This window comes from Canis lupus, chromosome 25 (assembly GCF_048164855.1).
Source record: "Canis lupus baileyi chromosome 25, mCanLup2.hap1, whole genome shotgun sequence".
Classification (NCBI taxonomy): Eukaryota; Metazoa; Chordata; class Mammalia; order Carnivora; family Canidae; genus Canis; species Canis lupus.
In genome coordinates this window covers 41,768,825-41,789,942 of record NC_132862.1, presented here as the reverse complement: position 1 = coordinate 41,789,942, position 21,118 = coordinate 41,768,825, and the positions used below count along the sequence as shown (strand labels likewise).

At 42.8% G+C, this 21,118-nt stretch overlaps 1 long non-coding RNA gene across 4 annotated transcripts in view; it reads left to right on the top strand.

Annotated features, from left to right (window-relative positions):
• The window catches only part of LOC140617642 (uncharacterized), a 30,848-nt gene extending 10,156 nt beyond the window's left edge, over nucleotides 1-20,692 (top strand). The window contains exons 2-7 of one of the 4 annotated variants that reach the window (XR_012017826.1): nucleotides 1,423-1,622; nucleotides 9,271-9,451; nucleotides 10,957-11,010; nucleotides 17,621-17,726; nucleotides 19,023-19,206; nucleotides 20,370-20,692. This is a non-coding gene — a long non-coding RNA (uncharacterized lncRNA). The remainder of the gene's footprint in view (nucleotides 1-1,422; nucleotides 1,623-9,270; nucleotides 9,452-10,956; nucleotides 11,011-17,620; nucleotides 17,727-19,022; nucleotides 19,207-20,369) is intronic. The other 3 variants (XR_012017825.1, XR_012017824.1, XR_012017827.1) reach the window with 3 other exon arrangements.
• Nucleotides 20,693-21,118: the final 426 nt, after the last annotated feature.

Sequence of the window (21,118 nt, the reverse complement as noted above, 5' to 3'; positions counted from 1 at the left end):
CAAGAATGATGTCTGGGCAAGCTTGTGCAGGCTCTTTGTGCAGAAGGAAAGAGTCCGTCTGGGGGGTGGGGGTGGGGGGAAGGGCTTCTGACACTGCACAGTGAAAAAGGTAGCAGTTACTCAGGTATGTTCCACAGGTACCCGTGTCCAGCTCAGGACCAGCTATGGTTTCATTATGCCGCTCATCCAACCCACCCGCCCTTATGTAAAAATCCATCAGCTATAAGGCTCCCGGGGTTATTTAATTTTTTCTCCTGGGCTGAGGGAGGTTGTTGAAGTTGACATGACCTGCTCTACCCCTGCATGGTGTGCTGCTCCACTGCTATCTAGTCCTGAAACAAGGCATTAGTCACAATGATTGAGGTGTTCCTTCTAGAAAGGTGGAGCTGAGGCTTCTCCTTCTCAGCCAGGAGGGGGAGTGCAAAGGCACCATTTGACAGGTCAAGCTTTGAACTATTCAGGCCTCTAACTGTTGTGGGCAGAGGTGCTGTCGGTGGTGGGGAAATGGCCTTCCAGGAAGCCCTTTTATTGTTGATTTTTTTTTTTTAAGATTTTATTTATTTGAGAGAAAGAGAGTGAGCAGGGAGCAGAAGTGGAGGGGAGGGAGGAGAGGGAGAAGCAGACTCCCCGCTGAGTGGGGAGCCTGGCATAGGGCTCAATCTCAGGATCCCGAGATCATGACCTGAGCCAAAGACAGATGCCCAACTGACTGAGCCACCCAGGTGCTCCTCGGAAGCCCTTTTAAAATGGAGATGGGTTGGGACGCCTGGGTGGCTCAGTGGTTGAGCATCTTGCCTTTGGCTCAGGGCATGATTCTGGGATTGAGTCCCGTATTGGGTTCCTCCTGGGGAGCCTGCTTCTCCCTCTGCCTATATCTCTGCCTCTCTGTATCTCTCATAGGTAAATAAATAAAATATTAAAAAATAAATAAATAAAATGGAGATGGGAGTACAGCTGAGTTGAGAGTTGTCAGCCATTCCTTTGAGGGAATGGGCTTGTCCTTAGGCTGGAGACCAAGGCTACCACCTTCCTGCTCCAACTCTGTGCTATCAGGCTGTCCCATGCTGTCACCTTTTTGCTCCAATTTAGTCTTTCCAGGTTAGCTGCAAGGGATCCTTGGTCCCCACGTCCCATACCTACTGCTGCCTCGTTACCCAGCTGGCCAACCACAGCTCCCCAGTGTGTTTGCAACCTAGGATCCCTGCCTGTAATTGTCCCTTGACAGCACACTTCAGTATCTTGAACCCACAAAACACAGCAGCAGATGACCACATGGCTTTTCAGGTCAGGAGTTGGGGGAGCTGAGGCAGGAGCAGGAATAGCATGGCTGGGAGAAACACAAGCTTTCAAGCAATTTGGGGGAGTGGAGGGAGAAACTTCTACCAGTAATTCCCAGTGCCCTTTCCACTGTATTTTGTGAAGGAAAGCGTGTCGTCCTCGGCTGAGGACCAGCTGGTTTGCCAAGGTGGGAGAGAGCTGGGCTGCAGGGACTCGGGGACTTCGTGAACCTGCCATGGATGGAAACCACACGAGGAGCAGAACTCAATAAAGAACGACACACTTGGATGAGTCCAGTCAGCGTCATGGTTGTCAACTGTGGCTTTCCTCACAGTGCAGTCAGGGTAATCACTCTTTCATTATCTCGGGGTCCTCTGGTAGTCCAGGCTCATTATGTACATGTGGTGTGGATACTGAGACATTAGCTGGGTTGGCCCTTCCTTATTAACTCCTTCCAGACAAACAATAGAACGCTCATCATGGAGTCAGATTACAAAAATTAACTATAAGTGTTTGGGAAAGGGCACAGCTGAGGGTGGACTCATGAGTTGGATTGAAAATGGGTTTCTCTCCAGGCCCAGATAGAAAAGATTTTTTTGGTTTCCATCCTTCCGTTAGGGTTAATGGATAACTGTCAATATTTGTTAAAGACTTTAAAAAATGCTTGTAACCATTGACCTAAAAATTTAACATCTAGGAATGTCTCCAAAGAAATTAGAAGAACCACAAATATTGAAAATAAGAATATTTATTATCACAGTACTATTTATAGTAATAAAAAATGCAGCCATTAAAAATTGCTATTTCAGAATATTTGTTGACATAGGACATATTTACAATTTTTTAAATTTCAGAAATAATTTATATAGAAAATTAGAGCAAATATAACAGATATCTATATCCACTGCAGCCATGTTTAATAAATGTTAACATTTTCCGTATTTATTTAAGAACTTTTTAAGATGGGTGCCTGGGTGGCTCAGTGAGTTAAGCGTCTGCCTTTGTCTCAGGTCATGATCTCAAGGTCCTGGGATTGAGCCCCATGTTGGGCTTCCTGGTCAGTGGAGAGCCTGTTTCTCCCTCTGTTCCTCCCCTGCTCATGCTCTCTCTTTCTCAAATAAATAAGTAAAATCTTTTTTAAAAGTACACTTAAAAAGAAAAAATAACTTTTTAATAAATAAAAGCTTTTAAGAAATAAAAGGTACCATTGAAGCCTCTTACATTCCTTTCTTCCTTACTTCTTCAGAGGTGACTCGTTTCCTGAAATTTGTATGAATCTTCCCATCCAGAAATTATGCTTGTACTATATATCTCCATAAAAATATAAAGCATATTTTTTATGATTTATAAAAATTGCAATATCCTGTAATGTGCTATTTTCACTCACCACAATTTTGAAGATTTACTCATTTTGATGATACTGATGAGATTTTTTTTATTGTTCTAGATAGTGTTTTAACTACACAAATATACTTAATAAACTTCTTTTTGGTCAGATTATACCAGTTCCATGAGTCATCTCTAAGAGAACACACCCATCTAACTACCACTCAAGTCAAGAAAGAGCATTGCCTGTACCCCAGAAACTCTCCGTCATACCCTCTTCCAACAACTATGTACTATTTTCCTCTCCAAAAGTAGCCACGGTCATATTTCTAATAACATCATCTGGCCTGTTTTTGAGCATTATATAAAGGGAAACATGGTGTTCTACATTCGCCAGTTAGCTCATTTGTTAATTATGTTGTTCAAATCTTCTCTTTTCTTACCGACTTTTTTGGGTCTGTTATTAGCCATAGAGAGAGATGTATCAGCTTCACTGTAAGTGTGGATTTGTTGTTTCTCCTTATATTTCTGTCAGTTTCTGCCTTAAATGCTTTAAAGTTATGTTATCACATGCATATGAATTTAGATAATATGCATTTAGATATTTAGATAAAATTTAGATAATACCTAATATGAATTTAGGTAGCTTTCTGGTGAACTGACTCCTTTATAATTAAATAAATCTTCACCAGATAATGATTTTGCTGTGAAGTTTACTTTCTCTACTATTAGAGTAGCTACCCTAGCTTTCATCCGGTTAGTGCTTGCATATCTTTTCTATTCTTATTCTTGTATTCACTTCCTTTCTGTTTACTCATATGTAAAGAATGCTTCTGGTAAGTAGCATACAGCTGGATTTTAAAAATCCATTTTTACAACTTTAGTTTTATATTTGTATTTGCATTTAACCTATTTTTATTTAGTGTTCTGCCCATTTACATGTAATGCAATTACTGGGATACTTGGGTTCTTTTTTTTATTTTTAAAGATTTTATTCATTTATTCATGAGAGACACAGAGAGAGAGAGAGAGAGAGGCAGAGACACAGACAGAGGGAGATCAGGCTCTGTGCAGGGAGCCCGACGTGGGACTCGATCCTGGACCCCGGGCTCACCACCTGAGCCAAAGGTAGACGCTCAACCACTGAGACACCCAGGCGTCCCATGAGATAAGGACTTGGGTTCTTATTACCATTACTGTATTTGCTTTCTATTTGACCTACCTATGTCCATGTTCATTTTTTCCTATTTGTATGCCATCTTTTGGAGCAAGTAAATATTTGAGTATTTCATTTTTCCCCTATATTAACTTGGGGATTATATATTCTTTGTTCTTTTAGTAGTTAGGCTAGAAAACATGCGCCTTTGACTTACAGTCTAACAGAAACTATTATTTTTACCATATCCCTAACAACACTAGACCTTAGAATATTTTATGTATATTCACTTCTACCTTTTACATCATCTTCATGCATTTCAATTCTACATATATGCTAAGCCCCATAATATGTTCATATTACTTAATTTTATAAAGTCAATATTCACTATGTCTTCCTACATTTTTACTTCTTCTGTTATTCTTCTTTCCTTCATACATTTCTGTATTTTCTTTTCTTTTTTTCATTTTGTATTTTCATCTGGGATCATCTTCCTTCTGCTTGAATAAACTTTTAGATAACTTTTAAGGCAGACCCAATGGTAATAAGTTCTCCATTTTTTATTTGTCTAAAAATGTTTTTCTGTTGCCTTCATTTTTGAGAACTAGTTTTGGTTTGTATAGATTTCTGGGTTTGCAGTTAGCTTCACTTTAGCACTTTCAGGTTTGTGTTCCATTGTCTTGTGGCTTCCATCATCTCTGTGGGAAATCAAACATAAGTCTTATTGTTGCTACTTTGGAGGTAATGTGTCTAATGCATTTAAGATTTTTTTTCCTCTTTTGTTTTCACTAGTTTTCCTGTGATACACCTAGGGATGACTTTATTTATGGGATTCAAATATATTCTTGAATCTGTGAGTTGACACTTTTTATCAGTTCTTGACCATTATCTTTTCAAAAATTATTTCTTCTTTTTCTTTGTGGGACTATATTTTCAGGTATGTTAACTCTTTTGATCATAGTTCCCAGTGTTTTATCCTCTTTTGTATATTTTGCATTTAAAAAATTGTCTTCTTTGGGGCACCTGGGTGGCTCAGTTGAGTGTCTGACTCTTGATCTCCACTCAGGTCTTGACCTTATGGATTCTGGGCTCAAGCCCTGCATTGGGCTCCATGCTAGTGTCATCTTCCCTTCTGTTTCCTTAAAGGAGCAAATCATATTTATTTTTTAGTCTATGCTGGTTAACTACAGTATCTGGGTAACTATTGTTCTATTTCTCTCATTTGCTTTTATTCATGGTTTTTGATGCCATCATCCTACTTTTTGGTGTGTCTTTTAACATTTTATTGAATTCTGGACTGTTACTTATAACAGTTTTTAAAGACTCCAGAAGTTGTTACTGACATTAGGAAGGGTTCACCTTTCTTCTCTTAGACGGGCAGAGTGGATGCTGATTGCCTGGCTCTATCCAGGGGCTAGGATGAAGCAACAGTCAAGGTTGTTGCTACAGTTTGGTAAAGTTCTGTCTAAACCTGGTTTGCTCCTGGCCCATGGGCTTAAACCTCCACGGTTTCCAATCTAGTCCTGGAATGTTCACTGGGGCCCTTCTCCCAAACTCTAATCTTTGTCTCCTCAGTACCGCGAAACTGCCAGAAATCCTCTGCCAGGAATCTTAGACTCCCGCCTTCTGCAGTTAAAAGAATTTGGCAAATGTATTGTGGCAAAACTCAGACATATTTTTGAATGTCCTCTGATCTCTAATTTTTGTCACTTAAATTCCCTGAGACTTCTGGAGCTCTGATGATTTCTTGGTCTCCTGCAGTGACCAACACCTGGGAAAATATTCTCAACTATTTCCTGTCCACAGGATTGACAAAGGCCCTCAGAGAACCAGCAGCTGCAGGTCAGCAGCTTCCTCTCTGCAGCTTTCCCCTCTCTGGAATCATATCCTGTGTCATCCTCACTGGTCCACAGGCTCTATGACGCCTTTAAACAAGATGTTTGCATTTTATCTGCTTTTCTAATTGCACTCTGTGGGGCATTGGTCTGCCACAGCTTTCCATCCTACCCAGTAGTGAAAGTCCTCCAGGACTCATTACCATATACATGTTTCTGAATGCCACACATTTTGTTTTGAAAAATTATAGAGATAAATTGAGGTTCTGGGTGTTGTTATCTTCCTCCAGAGGGGATATAAGCTTGCTTCTGGCTGTTAGCTAATCTGAGGGTAGGTCACTTTGATTCCATTAGGAATTGACATAATTCAAAGCTGGGCTTCTGTCTTTGTCATCAGAGCACAGCCCTTTGGGGTCCCCTCTGAGTTCCTGGGGTGTTTACCAGGCCCCCTCCTTCCTAGTGGACCCTGGACTGAATTATGGTTTTACTACCCCCAAAAGACTGCTCACTGATTTCTCAGCCTCTCCATCATTGCTTTTGTTTAGAGACTCTAGCTATTGCTTCCTGGGGGTAAAGAAGCCCCACATTCTGAGTTCCTTTCTCTTGATTTCCTTACTCTTTCAGATGATAGCACCACAAAATTTCACTGCCTTGACCATGTTTCACAGGACTTCAGATTTTGTTATATGCTCTCCAGTTTTTTTTTTTTTTTAGATTTTATTTATTTATTCATGAGAAAGAGAGAGAGAGAGAGAGAGAGAGAGGCAGAGACACAGGCAGAGGGAGAAGCAGGCCCCATGCAGGAGCCCGATGTGGGACTTGATTCCGGGACTTCAGGATCATGCCCTAGGCCAAAGGCAGGTGCTAAACTGCTGAGCAACCCAGGAATCCCCTCTCCAGTTTTTCTAGTTCCCAGAGGGAGAGTTGGTCCAAGCCCAACCCAATCAATCAGTAACAGAATAGAACTCTCAACAATGTGTGTGTGTGTGTGTGTGTGTGTGAAAAAGAAAAGCAGTTTTCAAAACAGTATGTGCTGTATGGTGCTAACTTGGTTAAAAATAAGAGTATGTGCGTAGGGATAGAACTCCAGTTGTTAATGGTGGTTCTTTCCTGGATGACTGGTTTATAGATGACTTCATATTGTCTCTATGCCTTTCTGTGTTTTCCAAATTTTCTATGATAAATGAGTTTCTTCATGTTTTAAAAAAAGCTATTTTGGAGAAAGACAATGGCCAGAAAATAATAGACAAAGGAACACCAGAGGGAAAAATGAAACCCCGGAATCACGGAAGAAGGAAGTTTGGGCCCCAAGAGATAGCTGGGAGGGGCTTAGCTCATCTTATTTAAACCCCTCATGGTCCAGATGAGGAAATCAGAGCCCATGAGGCAGCACGGCTTACCATCCAGGTGGAGACAGCACTGGTCAGGAGCTGGTCTGCTGGAGAGGTGTAAGCTCTTTCCAGAGGACTTTGTTGAGTAAATATGGGCTGCCAGAGTCACATGTTCCTCCCTGCCAGCCTGGGCCCCAGCCTGGGGCCAGAGCTGAAAGTCAAGAAGTCAGCTTGCCTCAGCCAGACCTTCTCAGGCAGAGTGGTGGCTGTCAATGGGAGGCCATGTTGTCTTTCCTCTGGCTTTGATTTTGTTGGTAATTAGCCTCAATAGGGGTTGGCCCTTTCTACAAGACACATTTCTAAGCTTTGCATTTGAAAGCTTCCTTGGTCTTCCCAGGTCTCCCTCCCCCCATATACTTCTTTGGCCTTTTGTACAACTGCTCTAAAGTCTTATGACACTATTCTGGCCATTCCATGATGAATAGTGAACTTGCTGTCCTCAAGTATATTTGTGTCTTTGCTCACATGGTCCCCTATAGAAAACCTCTTTCCCATTCCGATTCTCTTATCCTAATTCTATCTGCCCTTCCAGATTTAACTAAAGTTGTCAACTTCTTCAGTGGGTAGAGTCCATGCCTCTCATTTGGAATGGATTCTTTAGGCTTTGCATTTCTTTTTTGCTAATTGTCAGACCTTCTTATTGAGACTATAAATTCTGGAAGATAAGGATCATTTCTCCATATCCTGGCATCTTCCCTGGAACAAAAGACAGGGTCTTGCATAAGGTGGGCACTCAGTAAATATGCAAGGAGCAAGTGGTGAGCAGTTTGAAAGAAATGTGTTTGTGAGAGGCTGGGGCAGATCTAGAAGGAATTGACAAAGAATTTCGATGAGCAGCCAGCAGAAGGGTGGGCAGCAGAGAGCTCATTATCAGAGCTTGGCAAAAGCTTTCTGCTGGCTTTTCTTTCTTCCCTTGATTCTGGTGTCAGCTTCAGAAAGACATGAAAGGACCCCAGGTTGGGAGGGAACAGATATTGGAAGGAGAAAAATGAGTTGTACTGTTTGAGGTAAAGATGAAGAGGAAGCAATGTAATGCGAATCCAAATCTGGAGAGGTCGGGGGTGGGGGTGGGGACTGCCTGGAAAGGGATGGACCTCTGCAGTTCGAACACATTTTCTCAGGCATGAGGTAAGCTGGCCTCCTGAACAAAGAACTGAAATATCAGTTTGGACCACGAACAAACAGTATGTGAGTTTTGGTGTCAAATAATGATAAGCCAATGTATTTGGGGGTTTGGAAGAGGAATACTTCCAGTTCTTTTGCAAAGGCAGCCTTACCAAGGGAACTATTATATTGATCTGAAGCCAGAGTTTCTCAGGTTTTTGATGGCTTCCATTAGGTACTTGAGCAGAGGTGTGTAAATGAATGGGGAGTCTAGGAGATTTATAAACCAAGGACGTCTTGAGAGATTTGAAGTCCATAAATTTTGGGGTCTCTTCTTTGGAGCAATGAGGTTTGTTGGGGGAAAGGCTTTGTAGTTTATTAGAAGTAGCTGATATAACAATCAGATGTCAGCCGGTAGCATAGGAATGGAGCAATGTCTTTACTTTGCTTGTGGGATTTGGATGAATGTTCAGAGCCTAGGCTCAAAGGAGTTTCCTTTCAGAAAACTAGTCAAGCAACATAAACTAATTCAAGAAATTGCATCCAGCTCTCACATTATTTACAAACAAATAAGGTCCCTATGGCTTTGGAAGTAGCTTTTGAAGGATACCCAAAGTGTTCCATTTCAGTGATATGTCTGAGGAGTGTGAGGGAGGAGGAACTAAGGCAGGATGAACTTTAACCTATCAGAGAACCTCATCTAAAAGGGCCTGATGATCTGATCCCAGCTCACATTAGCTCAGGCACAGGGCTTGTATTTCACCCAAAGGCCTTCACTCCACTCCGTTGCCCCCACTTCACTTGAGTGGTTTGCAGAATTCCCCAGGAACTCCAAACAGCACCTGGAAAGAGTGAAGGTGGGAACAGAAGATGAAAATTCTACCCACTTGACTTCTTTTGCCTCCAGAGCAACCTTGGGTATGGTTTGTTTTCAGAGAGGCCCTATTTGTCACTGTTTGCCTGGTTTCAGATCCCAGTTCTGCTGCTTACTAGCTGGGGGCCTTAGGGCCAGTTACTTGACTCAGTGTGCTTCGATTTCCCTATCTGTAAAATGAAAGTAAGAATAGTATCTACTTCCCAGGGTGGTTGTGAGAATTAGATGAGCTAATACACGTGAGACACAACAATTCCTGGTGTCCAGTAAGTCCTTAGTAAACATTTCTAACATTATGCTTATCAGCTTTCAGCATGGTGGCTCCTGCAGTTCTAAGGGATGTGCCCATCCAGCTCCCAGCCAGGTGTGAAGGAGCCCATGGCGGGAGCAAGAGGAAGTCATTGGTTGTGAGTTCCCCGTTTCTCAACTGCAAACTCTTTGAAATGCTCTTCGGCACCTATAATGGAAGAACTATCATGGAGACAGGGTAAGTAGGCAGAAGAGGGAAGGAAGAGCAAATAAACCAATAGGTTACAGGATAAGGGAAGCTGGACTGAGTAGTTTTCAAAGAAGTTTCCTTGGAACAAAAACTTACACATCAGATCTGGCCATCAGTGAATGAAGGGGTTGTTAAACTTCTTTCTTCCTGGCTCTTTCTATGACCCTGTGTTTAAGATGTTGGCAGTGCTGGATGCCACAGAGGCAGTGTTGCTTTAAAAAGGTGGTGTGAACTGAGTGTGGTTAAGACAGATACTTCTGACAGCCTTGGTTCCTTGATGAGCTGCTGGTCCAAATGAGCAATAGGAAGAACTGGAACTCCAGGCCAATCCAGGGTCACTGCTGGTGATGCCAGTGCTCTATCCAGTGACCAGAACAGCTTGGAACGTCTGCTGAAATTGGTATCCTGTGGAGACCTTCTCCAGATCCTGCCACTTTAAGCTCACAGTGTGTGTGTGTGTATGTGTGTAGTGAGTGTGGAGAAGTGTACTCTAATTTGTCAAGTTTAAATCTAACTCCCTGGGGCACCTGCATGGCCTAATCAGTTAAGCATCAGACTCCTGATCTCAGTTCAGGTCTTGATCTCAGAGTCATGGGGTTCAAACCCCGTGCTGGGCTCCATGCTGGGCATGGAGCATACTAAAAATAAATAACTCCCTCTCCCTTCCCTTCACTGGGCCCTAACTTCCAGGTTTGTCCTCTGCCCATGCTCTCTTTTGTTTACTTTTAAAAAAGACTTTTGTTTGAGAGAGGTAGAGAGAGAGCATAAGCAAGGGGAGCTGTAGGTAGAGGGAGAGGGAAAAGGAGGCTCCCCGCTGAGTAGGGAGCCCAATGCAGGATCCTGAGATCATGACCCAAGCCAAAGCCAGATGCTTAACCAACTGAGCCACCCAGGCACCCTTCCTTTTTGTTTAGATGCCCTGCTGGTTTTTCTTTCTGGAGGTGGTTGGTGTAGACCCACTGAAGTAGTGTCCCTGGTGGCTTTTGTCTTCTCTGGAGGAAGGGTGGGTGGGGCTGGGCTCCTTGTGTGAAAAGGAAAAGGATGAGAGTGTGCTGGGGGAACAGGTGATGTAGAAATGGTGAAGTGGTATGGAAGATGGAGGAGTTAAATGTTAAGGGGTGGGTAGAAAATGTACCAAGATATTTTGAGGGCTAAATTTGTTCTGGAAGTTAAATGCATAGAATGTGATGAATCAGAACAAGAGCCACTTAAGAGTTTTAAAGCCGTTGGGTTGCCCAGGCGATACACAGACATTCTGTGGACGATTTGTTATTAGCAGTAAACATTTACATAGCACTTCACCTCCTCAAATATTCATCCATAAACCCTGGAGTGTTAGTGATGGCCAGGAAACCAAGACCTAAGGGAGACAAATGATTTGCTCAAGGTCACTAAACTAGTTTGCTGTAGAGCTGACAGGAGAGCCCCAGTCTCTGTGCATCAAGCTGCTACTGGAAGGGACTTGAACTTTGCTTGATTAACTTGCCTTTCAGTGCCCAGTGAGGGGTGCCAAAGCTGATTGGTCGCAGCCTTCAGATCAGGACCAGGTAGGTGGAAAGGGTTGTGATCCACACTGACCAACCAAGAGGCTATATTTGACCTTTCAGCTTCAAAACCTCCTGCCTGGATCTTCAACCCCTGGAGTCTCATGTCTTTTGCCTGCTCATCCACCAGTGTTCTCTCTCTTGCAGAATGGCCCCACCGACCACCCAGTTGCCTGAGCAATTTGGCTTTTCCCTTTTGCTCGCTCCCCACCCACACGGTGTTTACATAATCACCAAGACCTTTTGATTCCATCTGTTTAATATTTCTTGAATCCCCCCACATCTCCATCTCCATTCTGACCACCTGTCTACCATATCAGCCTACTAATTGCCTCTCCATACCCACTCTTTATTCTTTCCTACTCACTCCCCTGTTTCTAAAACTTTTTCAGGTCTCTCTCCTGCTGAGGCTCCCAATGACCTCAGAATAAAGCCCAGACAGACACAGTATCACAAGATTCCTGAGATCCAGACCACTGGATCCACTGCTCTGTTTCACATTGTACTCCAAGTTCCAGAATGAACTGATGTTCCCTGAGCTTGTCCTGCTGTGGGTATTTTGCCAATAGGGCCAGAAGGAGATAGAGAAAGATCACAGAAATATGTAGGGAGAGAGAGAGAGAGAGAGAGGAAGGCTTAAAACCTGGGCCTGGGCCGTACTGAACTATTTGCCCGCACTGAAGTACTGCCTTTGTATGGGATTTTCTCAACTACAGAGCACTGTTGTCAGATTCAAAAGGTGGGTAGGATTTATCAAAGCAAGCCTGCAAACTAAAGCTTCCTCTCTCCAGACAGTATGTCCTCATTTGTGAGCAAACACAGTCACCCTTAAGAGGCTTGACATTTCTAACTGGCTACGTGACAATGAGCTAGTCATTTAAAGTAATGAGGCTGCGAGCCTTGGTTTCCTCATTTGTGAAATGGGAATGACAGCTGTCCTACTATGTAGATGTCTTCTCCTTCTTCTTCTTTTCTTCTTCCTTTTGGCTGTGCAACCTGTGAACTACCTTCTTCTTTTGGGAAATCCTCCATTGTGTGAGCCTCTGTGGAAGGGAAGGTATGTGTCTCCAACTGGGAAACTGAAAAAGCTATGCATTGTGATCAGCCCCTGGCAGCTAGGGAGAGAGACGCTCCTGCCTAGGTCTTTGTACCCTGAGAATAATGTGGATGCCGCCCCCCAGTTGAGAGTCCTTCCAGTAGAGGCAATGGAGTCCCAGTGACATAGACAGTGGAGGTGGCCTCAGAGGGTCCAGACAGGATTCTCCTTGCAACATGACCTTGCTGCCTTTCCTCTGTGCCTTCTAGTCAGTGCTGAGACCTGCCTGATTTCCTCTCAGTGAATTCCATTCATGTTCAGCTGGCAAGCCAATTTCTGTGGATGGAACTGAAGCTTAACCCACCTCCTTCATGGCACGACTAGGATAACACAGGACTGTTAGTTGGGACTTCAGTAGAGCGCATCTCAATTGTAGGGGGTAGTAGTGGGAGTTGGGGCCTGGGATAAGAGGGTCTACTGTACCCATGCTTTAAAAAATGGTCACTACTCTGATATGGGTCAAGCCCATAACCAACATCAGGTATTTCATTGTAGTGATGAGATATTGTGAATAAGCTTTGCAAAGGACAAGGAACATCTAAGACACTCTCCTTATCTTACCAATAGAGAGCCCTCCCACTCCTCCTCCTCGATGTTTTAAATTTAGCTTAAAAACATAATTGTGCAAAAAAGATGGAGAGAGGCAGAGGTCCATTTCAAAAGTACACTGTCAGCACCGAGGAGCAGACACTGATTTCCTGTACCCGGTCCTCCAGGATCAAGAGTCCAGTTCCAGCAAACTTTGCTGTCATTTTCTCTGGTGGTGTGGAAAGCTGGACAGACACCCTGAAAGCCGTGGGTACAGGCTTCCTCTGGCAACAGAAGCCTGTGATGGTCTGGGCTTCACTTGAGGGGGCACTCCCCCAAATAGCTTGACCCCCAGGCTTCCTGCCCTGCCCAGAAAGGATCCCTGAGCTCATGACTGTTTGTTCTGCTCCTGGATCCTAAGAAAGCAAGTGCCAGGACAGCAGGAGGCCAGGCTCTAGGCAATTTTCCACACTAACTGGTTTGGGCTGGTTGTGTAAGATGTGGTGGTTTCATACCCCTGTTGCCCCAAAACCGCTGTTTCCTCTAGTTTGGAAAACATTCAGGCACAAGAGCCTGAAACATGCCCCTGGGGACAGAAAAAATATGCTATTGAGCCCCAACTCATGGGACCCATCCCCCTTAACTACCATTTCTGGGAAGGAGGCACTTTGAAGGTACAAAACTTATAGTGTTTAATTTTTTTCTTACATTTGAAAGAGCAAGTTGTCAGGCAGACTTAAGTGAAAACAGAGCTATTACCCTCACAAAGAACTCAGTGCAATAACCAAGTGGATTCAGACCATAACAGCTACTGAGGGGAGTTTGCATGATCTCTCTATATCTGCAGAGAAATGCCAATTGCTAGCCTGGGTAGGTGCTTGCTGAGGGCAATATGGTGTCTGTTCTTCGTGCTTTCTCTTCCAGTTTAGTTTCTAGTCTTCAGGTTCTTTGGGGGCCGAGGTTCAGGTGGAGTTGTGGGGAGACAGGGTCTGGACTTGGGCTCTGGAGTAATGGAGCAGCCCTATAGTCAGCACTCTCTTTAGCTTCTGGGACTTTGGTTTCCTCATCTGTAAAATGAGGGAGGAAGGCTTGATGATTGCCAAGCTCATTTCTAGCTAGCTTTTTTTTTGGTGGCTATGTGTTTCCCCCAAGCCTCTGATGTGTCAGAGGCTGGGCTGAGGTTCAGGGTTTGGGCTACAGCCATTCTCTCCCTTATCATCCATTACAATGTGCAAAAGCTGTTGTCCCCCATGGGTCACTGGACAAATATCCCACTGCCTCATGGGGAATGCCTCTCTGGAATGACATGGGTTTATCTTGGTAATAAGCAAGGAAAGCTGGAGCAGCAGGTCCCTGGTTGTCCTACCTGAGAATTAACTGGCCACCTACTATTATCTCAAACCAAATTGATGGGAGGACCAGGGAAAAGTCACACTGTCCATGGATCCCAGCATCAGACCATCAAAATGCAAGGCAGCAAAGAAGGGCAATTTGCTTAAAAAAAAAAAAAAATATATATATATATATATATAGTAGAAACAAAACCCCTAGAAGCTGTTCCAAAAATAATCCATTTTGGGATCCCTGGGTGGCGCAGCGGTTTGGCGCCTGCCTTTGGCCCAGAGCGCGATCCTGGAGACCCGGGATCGAATCCCACGTCGGGCTCCCGGTGCATGGAGCCTGCTTCTCCCTCTGCCTGTGTCTCTGCGCCTCTCTCTCTCTCTGTGACTATCATAAATAAATAAAAATTTAAAAAAAAAGAAAAAAAAATAATCCATTTTAACCAAATAAGTTTATTTGATTGAATTTAAAGGAAGCTAATATGAAAGTTCATATGTTTCCTTCCAAGCAAAAAGCCAGATGATATAAAGCGTGTTGTTGGTGCCAGACAGACAGTACATGTGAAGGGGAAGGAAGTCGTGGCCAGATTTGCCTGAGATCTGGTAGTTCACCTTTTAAATTCATCCATCCTGGGCAGCCCCGGTGGTGCAGCGGTTTAGTGACTCCTGCAGCCTGGGGTGTGATCCTGGAGTCCCACGTTGGGCTCCCTACATGGGGCCTGCTTCTCCCTCTGCCTCTCCCCCCCCCACCAACCCTGTGTATCTCTATGAATAAATAAATAAAATCTTTAAAAAAATAAATTTATCCATCCTCTCAAACTGCATTAACCACCTCCGCTCCACATCCCCCACCAGCCTTGTTACCTTTATGTAGATTGAGGCAAGGCTAGAGAAGAAGCATTGTTTTTGTCGCCTGTTCAACACCTGTTGGAGTGAATTAGATCATGGACTTGCAGGGAAGGCTGTGTCTGTTGAGATTTTACAGTTCAGTCATCTCTTGTTGATGCTTGTACCTCACTGTCCACCACCCCTGCCAAGGGGCAAGAAGAGCTTCTGCACTTCTGCAAGTAGCTGCTTTCATCCTGGCTGGAAAGCCCTTCCTTACAGAGAGCAGGAAACTGCCTCCCTGTCACATCCTTCTAAAAGTCATGGAAAACAAATCTCTCTGCAGTGACACTTTAGTCTATCCACTAGCTCCAGAAATCACACTCACGGGATGCTTGGGTAGCTCAGCAGTTGAGCATCTTCCTTTAGTTCAGGGTGTGATCCCGGAGTCCCAGGATCGAGTCCCACATCAGACTTCCTGCATGGAACCTACTTCTCCCTCTGCCTGTGTCTCTGCCTCTCTCTCTATATCTTTCATAAATAAATCTAATCTTTTTTTTAAAAAAAAGAAGAAAGAAATCACACTCACTCTTCTTGTCTCATCTGGACATCAGACTGTGTAATGTTTCTCACAGGAGGAAAATTCTCTAAAATCCACGCCACCTCACCATCTCCACGTTGGCATCTCTCACCAGGACCAAGATGGTAGTCATCCTCCCCCTGCAGTTTGACCTCCACTGTTACCAGTAGTCAGTCCTTGGGTGAAAATGTCATGGAGAGAGCATGGGGTTTGGAGTTAGACAGAGACCCATGTTTAAATCTAAGCTTTGTTACTTATTTGGGTAGCCTCAGCCAAGTTAATCTTTCTATGCCTTATTTCTTGATCTATAAAATAAAGATAATATTGATTTCAGATTATTATTATGGATTTGAAAGAGATAACATTTTTTTAATGCCTACTAGGAAGCCATGAGTAACTACCCAATAAACATAGGTCCCTTTCCCTTACCCTACTCCCTATCCCTTTTAAATTTGTCAAGTGACATAGTTTTAAGTCACTTCATTGTACTGGTTGACATTATCCAAACCTTTCCAGTTTGGCACCAAGAACTAGCCATAGTATAATATACTTGAGGCAGGATAGAACATTCATTCACCCATCTACCTATCTCCTTGATATTCCCAGAGCAATTTTCTAGGGCTCAGGCACTGTAATATGCATGGGAAAACACAGAAGCAAAAGATAAGGAGTTTATAGCCTTGTGGGGCAGAAAATCTAACACACTATCAGAAGTACTAGAAAGTTGTGAGCCCAGGTGGCCTCCTGGAACATGAAGGAAGAGCTTCTAGCCAGGGAGTGTCTTAGAAGTGGGGTCCTCTGATTCTTGAGGGGTGAAATGAGTCAGAGAACCTTGAGGCCTTCAAGACTAAGAATGCCCAGTCCTGCAGGTCTTTGCACCATGCCAAGGAATTTAGATTTGATTTTAAAGTTAGTGGGTGGCCTTAAACAGGGGACTGACATAGATTTTTATTCAAGAAAGATCCCTTTGCCTGCATGCCAGAGAATGGGTTGGGAGAACATAAGACTAGAGGCAGAGAAACCACGTGTGAAGTCACAGCAGTGGTTCAGCTTGGCAAGGATGGGGGCCTGATCAATGCAGTGACAGTGGGCATGGAGAGAGAGGCCCATGTCAGAGAGGGGATGAAGGTGGAATTGCTAGCTCTTGGTGACCATTTGAACATGGAGCTTATGGAAGAGCAATGACTCAGAAAGAATCCACAAGGCAGAGGCCTCTGAATCTGATGTCATTCACCATGGTGGGGAGCTTGGGAGGTCAGGATGAAGGAATCAGAGAGGGGCAAGGCTGAGTTTGGATTTGAGGAAAATTCCTCTTTGATGGTTGGCGGAGGAGAGCAGACTGGAGAGGATTAAAAACCACCAATGAGTGGTGTCCCAGAGAACAAAGAAAGATCAAGCTTCAAGAAGGAGAGATAAAGTATCAAAGGCTGCAGTCAAGCAAGATTAGGGCTGAAACATGACCATAGTCAAGGCCACCAGTGATATTGGCAAGAAACCATCTCCCTGGATGGTCTGAGCCAACCATTGTGTAGCTAATAGGAGTGGGCAAAATTTGCATTGATCAAGAAGCTTGTATCTCAGAGAAAATGAGGCATTGGGTCATACCCAGGGTTGCTCACCAGGGTGGGGGCAGAGGAGGGAAGCTTGAGCATATTAATGTACTTATAGGGAAACCAGGAGAAATGAGAGTAAGTGGTAGGTTACTGGCTGGCAGCAATGAGGAGGGGTAGGTAATGCTTTGGGCAGGTCATGTGGCTATTAAAAAAGCAGGGATTTTGATGTAAGGTTGGAAGAGTCTGGAATGTGCCACAGAATTTAAAGAATTCAAGGCTTCCTTCACAGCCTGTGGGGGTAGTTCCCTAGGATGGGATGCAAGGGAATGTAACAACCTTAGGGTTTCAGAGAAGGGTTCCCAATTAAAACAGAAGGCCCACATTGAAGAGGGTTTCGGGCAAGGGCCTAACATAGCTGAGATGATGGTGGTATCAGAGATGACAGGCATGTTCATGGTAGGCGCCACTACCAGATGGGGCTCCTGATTTTCCATTGGTTTTATTTTCCATCTTGAAGAAAGCAAAAGTCAGTCCATCATCATTCTGGTTTATTGAGATGTTCTTAGATTGTGATTCTGTCATCCAACATACTGGACAACTGCAGAGGAAGATCGTCTCTTACAGACCTGACCATCTAGTTGGTACAGAGTGGACAGACTTTGAAATAACCAAATCAATGTATGTTTTCCAGGGGAAAGATGGGTCAGAATGCAAAGGAGGTGACATACATCTTTACCTAATCCCAAGACAATGGAGAGCACTTGAGATTCCTGAAAGAAAGACCTGAAAGGAGGGAGGTAGGAAGAACTGGAGGGAGGGAAACTGCTCAGGGGACTGTGTTGCAATAGAAAGGATGAGAAAGGCTCTTCTGATGAGTGTCTACAGGCCTCAGGGCCTACTTGGCCTTCCACTCCAGGTTGTCATCTTTATAGATTATTCATACGATCCTGTTTGGTTTCTAATTCTGGGAAATAATTCTTTTTTGGTTTCATTTTGCTTAAAGTAATTCAGTCATGAAGTAAGGTGGTGAAAGTATGGAGATGGATTAGAACTAGAGTAGGAACACTGAATCAGCATATGGAGAGAAATCATTCCACTCCCAGAAGAAATGATGAAGCAGGATAAATGCTGGCCTCCTATCCAAAACCAACTTGGAGATGGTGGAGAAGCCAGGGGGAGGTGACTGGGTCCAAGAAATTCTGGGGGAGACATCAGGAAATTGGATGTCACTGGGGGAGAAGTTGGAAATGATAGTTAGAAAGTCAGATGCTACTGATGCTACTTTCAGATGAGTCACGTTCTATCCCCATTGTTGCCCTGGCTGGATAATTGCTTTCTGCTTTGCCGCAAGGTGTGAAAACAGCACACCCCCACCCAGTGCCAGCCAGAGGAGGGAGGTTACCATTAGGAGAGAGGCAAGCCAGACTAGGCTAGTGTGAAGGTAAAGGTGGTTGTTAGTCTCCCCTAGAGTGGCCTTCTCTCCTCCCCAGTCATAGAGGGGAGTGGGCTGGACAATTAGCCGAGGGAAAAAGCAACTCTTAAAAAGAGAAGTACCCAGGTAGATTCCTCTAGGGGTAGGGTCTCCTGGCTGGGTTGGGCCCAGATTGTCCTGCCAGAGGCTTTGTGCCCTGAAGCAGGGCTTTCCTCCCTCTAGTTCACCAGCAGGGACACAAGGATCCCATTTCTTCCTGGAGTTTATATTACTTGCCTACATAGTTGACAGTTTTAAGGACTATCGGGGGAAAATTATCAGATATCCAAAGAGAATGATCACTAGTGGAAAAGGTTTAACATATTGAGTACATTATGTTGGAATGGGCAGAATTAGTGTAGCAAGTGAACAAGAATTTAAAATAAACATTATATCTTCAAGGAAATATAGCAAGTTGTTGTAAGCCTGAAGTAGAAACAAGTAGTTAACGAAGAACTGGACAATTTATGTAGAATGCTGGACTACATAGGTTAAAAATACAAAAATTAATAAATCATCATTAGACATATCAATGGTAAAATTTAAGTACATCAAAACTTTCAGAGAGAAAAAATAACCTATAAAAGAATAAGAATTAAATTGGTATCCATCTTTTCAATAGGAACACTGGTTTCAAGAAGACAGAATAATCATCATCACTATCACCCCTAAGGAAAGGATCCAGAGTTTTATAGACAAAGAACCAAGAATATCTCTATACAAATTATTTCAGAAAATTGAACAAGGGAGAATTCCACCTGATTTACTTTTATGATGCTAGTATATACCCTGGGCTTTAAGATTAGGTAAGTACTATAAAATTAAAGAAAGTTATGGTCTTATTTCATTTGGATTTCCTGAATAAACATTAACTCACTTAATCCAAGAGCATAATGCTGAGTGAAGTAAGTCAGTCGGAGAAGGACAAACATTATATGTTCTCGTTCATGTGGGGAATATAAATAATAGTGAAAGGGAATATAAGGGAAAGGAGAAGAAATGTGTGGGAAATATCAGAAAGGGAGACAGAATGTAAAGACTGCTAACTCTGGGAAACGAACTAGGGGTGGTAGAAGGGGAGGAGGGCGGGGGGTGGGAGTGAATGGGTGACGGGCACTGGGGGTTATTCTGTATGTTGGTAAATTGAACACCAATAAAAAATAAATTTAAAAAAATGCATAATGGACAAGTAGATTTACTCCAGAAATGCAAGAATGACTAAAAATCATAAAGGTCCTCAAAGTAAATGGCTATGAAACTAGAAATAGAACTTGTTTAATTTAATAAAGGCTATATATCAAGAATTTACTGCAGACATATATATTAACAGAGAAAGAATAAATTATTGAAAATGTGGAATAGGACAAGATGCTTACAAAACACTTTTACCATTCAGTTTACTACTGGAGGTACTGACTAATGTGATAATACATGAAAAAATGAATAAAAAGAATTATAGAGAGGGACAAAAGTTAGTGCTTGTATAACCTATCTGGGAAACCCAACAGTATCAAGTATCTAATAGCCCAATAGGCTATTAGAACTAATAAGAAATGCCAGCAGAATTATTGGATGTAAGGCCAACTTACAGAAATCAATAATGTTCTCTTATAACTAAATGGAATATCAGATAGGAAAAAAAATATTTTCAGGGGCAACAAAAATTGTGAAGTACCTAGGAAAGTATCTAACAAAGAATGTATAAGACCTTTAAGAACAAAAATTTTAAGTTTTGTTAAAGATCGTTATAAGACTTGGGTAACTAGAGAAGTTACCATGTCCATGACTTCATGTTGAAAATGTAAACTCTTTGCAAACTAATCCATAAATTCAGTGAAATTCCAGCAAGAATTAAGAAAGAACTTTGGGATTAGCTTAACAAATGATTTGAAAATGTATATGAAATTGTTATATGTATTTTTTATTATTTATTTATTTGTTTGTTTATTTATTTATTTATTCATGATAGAGAGAGAGCAAGAGAGAGGCAGAGACACAGACAGAGGGAGAAGCAGGCTCCATGCAGGGAGCCCGACGTGGGACTCCATCCTGGGTCTTCAGGATCAGGCCCTGGGCCGAGGGCAGCACTAAACCGCTGAGCCACCCAGGCTGCCCTGTTATATTATTAAGAAAATTCAGATTTCTAACTTCTACCAAATACGAAAATAAACTCTAATTAATTGTAGACTTAGTGGATCCATGGGAAACAAATGAATTGTAGTTCTAAATGTGAAAGATAAAATTATGATATTAAGATGATAAAAAGATTTTGTGTATCTGTGTGTGTGACTTGGGATGGAAAAAAGGTTCTTAAACAATACATAAATAGCACAGATCGTAAGGGGAAAAAACTGGTGGACGTGACCACATTAAGAATTTCTGTTAAGTAAATGGCACCATAGATGAATGTGACAGATTGGTGATAGACTTGAAGATATTTGTTATTTTTAAAATGGAAAGGAATCAATTTCTAGAATGTGCCAAGAACTACCACAACAAAGGAAAATAGGAAATTTTTTTAGAAAATTAGGCAAAATATATGAACTCACAGGAGGTTAACAAATATAAAAGAGATGCTCAACGTCAGTGATTAAGGACAAGCAAAACAGAACAAGATGCCATTTTCCATCCATAACATTAGCAACCACTGGAAAGTGAGGTGCTACCAAGTACTGGAGAGGATGTGGGGAATGAGGACTCTCAAGACCACTGGTGGGA